This window comes from Coffea arabica, chromosome 6e (genome assembly GCF_036785885.1).
Source record: "Coffea arabica cultivar ET-39 chromosome 6e, Coffea Arabica ET-39 HiFi, whole genome shotgun sequence".
NCBI classification, from domain to species: domain Eukaryota; kingdom Viridiplantae; phylum Streptophyta; class Magnoliopsida; order Gentianales; family Rubiaceae; genus Coffea; species Coffea arabica.
The window spans coordinates 16,210,978-16,218,727 of NC_092321.1; the positions used below are offsets into that span (position 1 = coordinate 16,210,978).

Below are 7,750 nucleotides of genomic sequence, written 5' to 3' on the forward strand. Positions count from 1 at the left end.
CGAATTATAGGAAGAAAGGGTTGATGGATGAAAACAAAATGATAATAAGCGAGAGAATCGTCGTTAGCTGTAACTTGTAAATAGGATAGCAAAAAAGGTTAAGTTTCTTTTTCTTTTTTTTAAAAATCTCATTTCATTATACTATGAATTATTTATTAAGTGAAGGTCATTATAGTCATATTATTGTGACAAGAGAGGTTAGTGTAATTTGTAAAACTTGAGGTGAGCCAAGTGGAATTGTCATAACCTCAAGGGAGGTTTGTGAAATTATCCCTAAACTATAACCAAATTTAAAATTTGAACTCTAAATATGTAGCATGCATTTGCCTTTACTAGTTAAAAGAGAAAAAGGAATTTCACACGTAAGAAATTATTGAAACATAAATGGTGCAAATTTTCTTTTTTTAAAAAAATTTTAATATAAATGTACGAGTTTTTATCAATCTCTAGTTTGCCATATAAACATAGAATGATTTTCAATATGAATTTATTATATCACCTATTATTTTAATTCATTAAACTCAACCACAGAAAAGAAAAAACTCGAACATCAAGTTTCGAAATGTGGAACCTATATTCAGCGGGCTACTATTTTGGTGCTTATGCCCCCATAAGTCGATTGCTGCGACTTTTTCTTCCTCCTAGGATGGCCCAAAAGAAAGAAAAAAAGAAAAAAGAGTTTCCCGGTTGCTCATCAATTGAGGAAAACGCTGGTGATTCCTTATTGCTTCCTGGATTTTTAACCTAAAGTGTATAATAGCTTAAGAAAACGTTGTACTATTAAAAGAAATTCTGGACCCATAGTATCCAAGTAAACAGCCAGTTGATACGTGCAAGGAGGCTGTTGGGTTGGAGTGGAGTGGACATTTGCGTTGGGTTAGTGGGCTTAAGTTGTTTACAGAATGGTTGGTAAAAAAAAATTATGGTTGGGTTTACAGATGGTTGATGATAGTGTTATACCCAGTATTCCTGGTACGCATTCAGAATCTGCTTCTAAGAGTAGAACTGATAATTTGAGTGATCTTGACCTTTCTTGATATGTGAACCAAGGAATGCCTCTGCCTGGATGTATTGTTCACCAAGAAACCTAGTCTCATGTTTCGGGGAGATTGGATGATCAAAATGGTTCTTGCAAATATACTTTTGGGAGAAATTGGTGGCCACCTTCTGGTTCATTTGCCGCCAACCATCCAGTTTGACCTGCTTATGGAAGAAGTTGGAGGCCATGATAATTGAATGCAGGATCTGTAAACTGCTGTAATGTATATACTGCTCCTCATAGTCGAAATAGTGATGCCTCCCTGCTGACAAATTGACCATCTTAATTCTTTTCTGGTTGCTTGCAAGCTTCTTAACATACATTGTAGGATATATTATACTTCTTGTACATGTAAAAATTTTCAGGAGGTGCAAAAAAAGACACTTGGTTTATAATTCTATTTTATAACAAAAAAATGCAAAAATAAATAAACAATTATTATGTAGCTAGCTAGCTAATTTGGCTTTTCTTTTCTTAGCTAACTATATGTTCCAAAGCAAACATTCTGGTATAAAAAGCTATACATGCAAGTATTGTGCATGAACAGATATATAGAAGAATATTAGTAGAGGGCTAATAGAAAGTTATGCTATAGATGTTATGCACATATTAGGTTAGATCCCATCTCCCTTTAATTTTTTATTATTAGAAAATGATAAACAGTATTAGCAGAAATAGTTTTGTAAGTTCCATAGAAAACCTTAGGGCTCCATACTGTTATAATTTTGTTAAATTTTTGGACAATTTTGCTCTCCCTTTACTCCCATGGCGGTGAAGTTGCTAAGCCTTGGTTACAATTTTCTTCCTATCCAACCCTTCACCCATGATCCGACGTCACTACTCCAAAACCCAAGTATCCAATACCAATGCGAATGCTTCATACTTTGGTAAAACTCTGGCAAAGGCATCAGAGTTTCCAAACTTTGAACTCGAGCAAGGGGCTTGAGATTACATGATCAAGCTATACATAGTACATACCAATTCTTTTTAAGTTGTATAAATGCTTAAAGAGTTTCTAACCGTCAAGGATTCCTATGGCTGTTGGGAAATCTTCAGACATTACGATACCAAAAATCTTTGTGATGTTGAATGTGGAGGATAATAATTCAAACCATCTAATACAAGTACCAAAACCAAAAAGATTAATTTGGCCAAAATAACAGATACTAGCTCGAAGAGTCGCTGCTACATGCATGGAGGGAGACCAGTAGCTCGCCGGCTAGAATAATGGAAGTTGTAAACAAGGTCTGCTAATCAGGAAAAATCTCCTATTTTGTAATGGCACTTTTTATGATTGTAATACTGACAATATAAGGTGAATCCTACTGTGACATTAGTTATATATATATATATACTAACTAGTATTGTCCGTCTAAAAATTTTGCACTATAAGTTTACAATGTGTTATAGATTTTCAGAATAACTAAATGTCTACAATGAGTGGACAACTTTATTCAATGTTAAAGTAATTTAAAGAAGATATCTGCAATTTGTTTTAATTGTAATAACTATAAGGTCATCAAATGGTATAAAATAACATAATTATTAAAACTATGCAAAAAAATTGTACAAAAGTGCACAATAACTAATTATGCATTTAGTATTAGATGCATATTTTCATATGTGCAATAAGCAGATAATGTATACACAGTTTAACTATCAAATGAATGTTTAGCTAACTTGTAATTCATAAGGTTAAGAAAAGTTTAATGTTAAGTGCACAAGATTTGTTAGAAAGAAAATAAAAATAGCATTGTATAATATATTTTATTTTAATGTTGCATTGCAGAAATGATGGTGATAACTGCATAAAATTTTAAAACTTTTGGGAGGCAATTGTGGGGTTAGTGGAAATATTACCAAATTTCAACGGGTGCAAAAGTGAGGCAACAATAGAAAACCTTTTAATAGGCTATTCTGAAAATTCGATTTTGGTAGGTTGCTTGGTTGGTTTTTCCCATATTTTGCTAAGTAATTCATCTTTTCGGCACGTGGCAAAATAAATTATAAAGAAAATTGTGTTTTTTATTTTTTTGTGGATTTTATTTTTGTCTTTTTTTCTTTGCAACCAATCTATTAATTACTTAGCTTATATAAGTTTGTATGTTTGTGCCTTCTTTATTTTTTTTTGTCAATCAACTCACGTTTTTTCTTTTTTAATCCTCTTCAAGCACGTTTTCTATTTTTATTATTGGTTTGATCATTCATCAGTATTAATTTGGACAAATTATGCCACGTTAATGTTGAGGTAATAGTATCTATTTTCTGTCTTTACCTTCCTGTCTAATAATTCCTTTTTTCTTCTAATAATTCTTATTCTAATAATAGTGTTATTTATTAGATTTCCTAAAATTATTTCATCATTAGTCTTTTCTTATCTACAACATATATGTCTTACATATTTCATAAGGAAGTTCTTGATTGATGGTCAAGTCAAGTGTTCTCCAATTTTCTTATCAATCAACCATGAATCTCTCTTAATGAATTTCCTTAATTAATTGACCCAGAGTTAAATATTTACACATTTTAACCATCTACTTTTTCAACATCGTATATAGGCATATCAATGGGTTGGGTCTTACCCAAATCCAATCCAGACCCAATATATTTGGGTAGGGTTTGGATTTAATTTCTCAAATTCAGACCCTACCCAGACCCAAACCCAGACCCTATGAGAGAATCGTGGGTGTGGGTAAAGTCTGATTTTCTAGAATCCATATCCAAATCCAGACCCAGACCTTACCCAGATCCATATATATTTAATTAAATAATATATATTAAAAAATTTATAAAATAATATAATATTTTATGGCTATTGGATCAAATACAGTAAGATTTTATGGCATTCAGAATCTGCAATTAATGTTGGTGGTTGGATGATTAATGAGACTCGTGTCAAATTGCTTCTAGATGTTGTTGAAACATTAGTGACTACTGATGATTGGATTGAATCAAAGAAAAAATGAGTAAGTGTTTATAAATCTTCTTATGCTATTATTTATTTGTTATCGGTTCCTAATCAAAAGATTTTTATCTCATTCACTATTTTAGTGTTGGATTGCGAGACATCTGCCACCATTGAGGTTTAAATAAGCAAAAGAGGTACAAAATTACATTTTTTTAATAAAATTAAATATTTATATATGTTATGGTTGTTTTCTTTTTTAAAAACTAATCCTAGTTGTCATTGTAATTGGCCCAGACTTTTTCAAGAAAATGAGAAAAGGTAAAGGCAAATAAATGAAATATTGATGTGGATGCAGTTGAATCTTGAAAAATATATAGAAGTAGTCAATAATAATTCTTTCTTTGAGTTCAAAATATTGCATTCAATTTGTTGAATGTTAATTTTATTAGTTGAAAACAAAATTTGGATGATATTTCTATTATTTATGAACTCTATATATTTTTAATATATTTTTACTTTAGTATTTTCAAAAAATACCCATGGATACCCATTGAATACCCAGATCCATAAAGGTCAGGGTATGGATTTACTTTTGGGTCTGGATTTGGGTTTAGGTCTAACTAAATTAAATGGGTCTGGATCTGGATCAAAAGGATCCAACCCAGACCCTACTCATTGACATGCCTAAATTCGTATAGCTATGTATATGACATGATACTGATGATATTGAATAGCTGAATATATATGATATATGAATTGATAGGTATAATTATGGTATGTTTCGTCATTTTTCTTAACAAACTCAAATAATTACTTTTTCTTTTATCCCTTTGATAGGGTGTAAAAATGTAGTATATTTAAATGTATAAGTTGCTAGTTAATCATGTGATTTGAGCTTTATCTTAAGTAGAAACTACTTAGTTTTGCTCTTATCTTGTTCTAATAGGTGAAAACTCAATTGGAGGGAAAATGGACTAAAAACGTGGTGCAAAGAAGCAATGAAAGAGGAAAAAGTGAAGAGAAAGGGATTTGGCAGGATCGACATATTTCATTATTTTGGCGATAACTTGAACTACACAAATCGGATTGAGATGATTCTTGATTCAATTTGAAGCTAAGAGAGAATGCTATTGGACATTAAAGTTTGGTTCACATGTTTTCATAGTCAAAAATCCAAATTACTGAAGTATAGTTGTGTTGTGATACTCTTTGATAGGGTATTAATTGTTAGTAATTTTATCGTTAATTCTCCTCTTTATCCTTGCCAAATATTGCTCTAATTGTGACATGTACTTATATTTGGTATTTGAATCCAATTTCAGAAAGTGGAGCAGAAACTATCTTGAGAAGATTATTGTGAAACTCTATACAATTGGCCCATATGCATGGTGTAAACCAACGTCCATTTCTTTCTATGATGAAAAGGAATTGAATTGCATTTGGCTGGCCAACATCTCAATTAGGTGGGGACCGTGAAGACTTGACCATTGTGTAAAGACACATTTTTGGTTTGCTCTCTTATTTGTGAACGTGTGCACTTGGTCAAAGGAAACCGACAAACCATAGTTGGCTTTGCTTTTGTTTTCGGTGGAGTTGATTAGGTAGGGAAGGAATGTTTTCTTTTGTGAGCATGGAGTGAAGTTTCGAATTGGCTTGTTTTTATGCGTGGGGAGAGCCGCACATTGGGGGAGTCAGTTTTTCTTCTTCTCTTCCGGCTGGGAAGAGAAGTTTTTAGTTTTGGAGTTTTCTCTAAAAATAAGCTCCGTAGGAGGATAGAGGAGTTTTTAGTTTTCTCTCCGAGGGATGTTCCAGAGGAGAGAATAGGGAGTTGTTTTGGTTTGTTGAATTCTAGTGTGCAATTTTCTTATTCTCTTCCGAGAGCTTTGTTATTCACTCTCTCAATTATCGAAGAAAGATGATGTCTTTAAATTCAATTGAATTGTGTGAAGATTTTCTTATGAGGCGTGGCTAATTTTCTCCTCTAGTCAAGGATCAATGCGAAGACGCAGTCCCAATTATCTGTGAGATCTAATTAATTTTACGTGTTCCTTAATTTATTAATATTTGCATGTTTTCTATTTTAATTTCCATGGGATTATTTTGTTAATTGGATATCAAGGGCCCGATGTGCAATTTGACTTTTTAATCTCTTGTCAAATTAATCAATTAAATCCGTAATTGTTTAGTTGGTTAATATTAGTGGCAACTAGTATTTTCACATACTAGGAGAACATGCAATCTGATTTAAATAACCCTCGTAGCGTGTTATTAATTTGGGTTAGGCTTTTCTAGTTTTTAATGCAATTAGGAAATTAATTCCTACGGTCGTACCTAGGAGTATTTCCTGGTTAGAGGTAATCAACGGTCGTACCTTGGTTATCAATAAATTAAGGAAAAGCTGGTTGTTAGAGCTTATCGGCGACTATAACTAGTCTATTAATTAAATTAAGTGAACCTTCTTTGCATCAATGATCGAATGAATGGACTGTGTCTGCGTAGTTGTATCCTTGGCTAGAATTTATTTATTATTTATTTAATTGCTATTTACAATTGTATTAATTAATTATTTATTTTTGGTTAAATTATTTAATTGTTTTTTAGTTAAATTGTTTAATTATTTATTTTATATTTCATTTTGATAAAAATCCCCCGTGTCTCGAATTTAAAAAGAATCGAATTTTTTTCCAGTCCCTGTGGATTCGACCCTGCTTACTACTATACACAGAAAATTTATTTTTCTTAAGCAGGTATTTATTATTGCACAGGCACGACACCTGTCAATTTTTGGCGCCGTTGCCGGGGACTGACGTTAATTATTTGTTTCTTTTTAAGTTCATTTTTGTTCTAATTTTTTGGTATTTTTTTCTAGTTTATGCCTCGTTCTTCTCGTACAGGCAAATTAATTTTCGACCCTGAAGTAGAGAAGACCGCGCGTAGAACGAGGAAAGAAACCAGACAACTCAGAGAAGAGCAATACGGTATTGCATCTCAGGGACTTGATCCAGAGGTTGAGCCGACAAATTTGTCTGGTGACAATTCGAGTGATTCAGACCAAGAGGAAGTCACTATGGCAAATGCACGAACATTAAGGGAGTTGGCTGCTCCTGATTTAAATCAGCAGCCATTGTGCATTACTTTTCCAAATTTAAATGATGACACTCCCTTTGAACTAAAATCTGGTCTAATTCATCTCTTGCCATCTTTCCATGGTCTACCAGGTGAGGAGCCCTACAAGCACTTGCAAGAATTCGACGTCGTTTGCACCAGCATGAAACCCCCGGGAATTACAGAAGAGCAAATAAAGATGAGGGCTTTCCCCTTCTCTTTGAAGGACTCTGCAAAAGACTGGCTCTACTACCTACCGCCTGGTAGTATCACCACGTGGGACCAATTGAAGAAAAAATTTCTGGACAAGTATTTTCCGGCGTCTCGAGCTGCGAGCCTAAGGAAAGAGATATGTGGTATCAAACAACACCCTAGCGAGTCTCTCTATGAGTACTGGGAGAGATTTAAGAAACTGTGCACCAAATGCCCTCAGTATCAGATAAGTGAGCAACTGCTCATTCAATATTTCTATGAGGGGTTGCTTTTCAGGGACAGAAACATAATCGATGCTGCAAGTGGAGGGGCGTTGGTGAACAAAACCCCTCGAGGAGCATGGGAGTTGATTGAAGGGATGGCTGAGAAGTCACAGCAGTTTGGTTCAAGAGAGGACATCCCGACGCGTAGGGTGAATGAGGTGGAAACGTCCTCTATCCAACAGCAAATCTCCGAATTAACATCTTTCGTAAGACAATTAGCTG

The 7,750-nt window shown here is 33.5% G+C and overlaps 1 non-coding gene across 1 annotated transcript; it reads right to left on the reverse strand.

Annotated features, from left to right (window-relative positions):
• Nucleotides 1-7,386: 7,386 nt before the first annotated feature.
• Nucleotides 7,387-7,493, reverse strand: LOC140010064 (small nucleolar RNA R71). The gene has a single exon (XR_011817328.1). It is a non-coding gene; the product is annotated as a small nucleolar RNA R71 (small nucleolar RNA).
• Between the last annotated feature and the right edge of the window lie 257 nt (nt 7,494-7,750).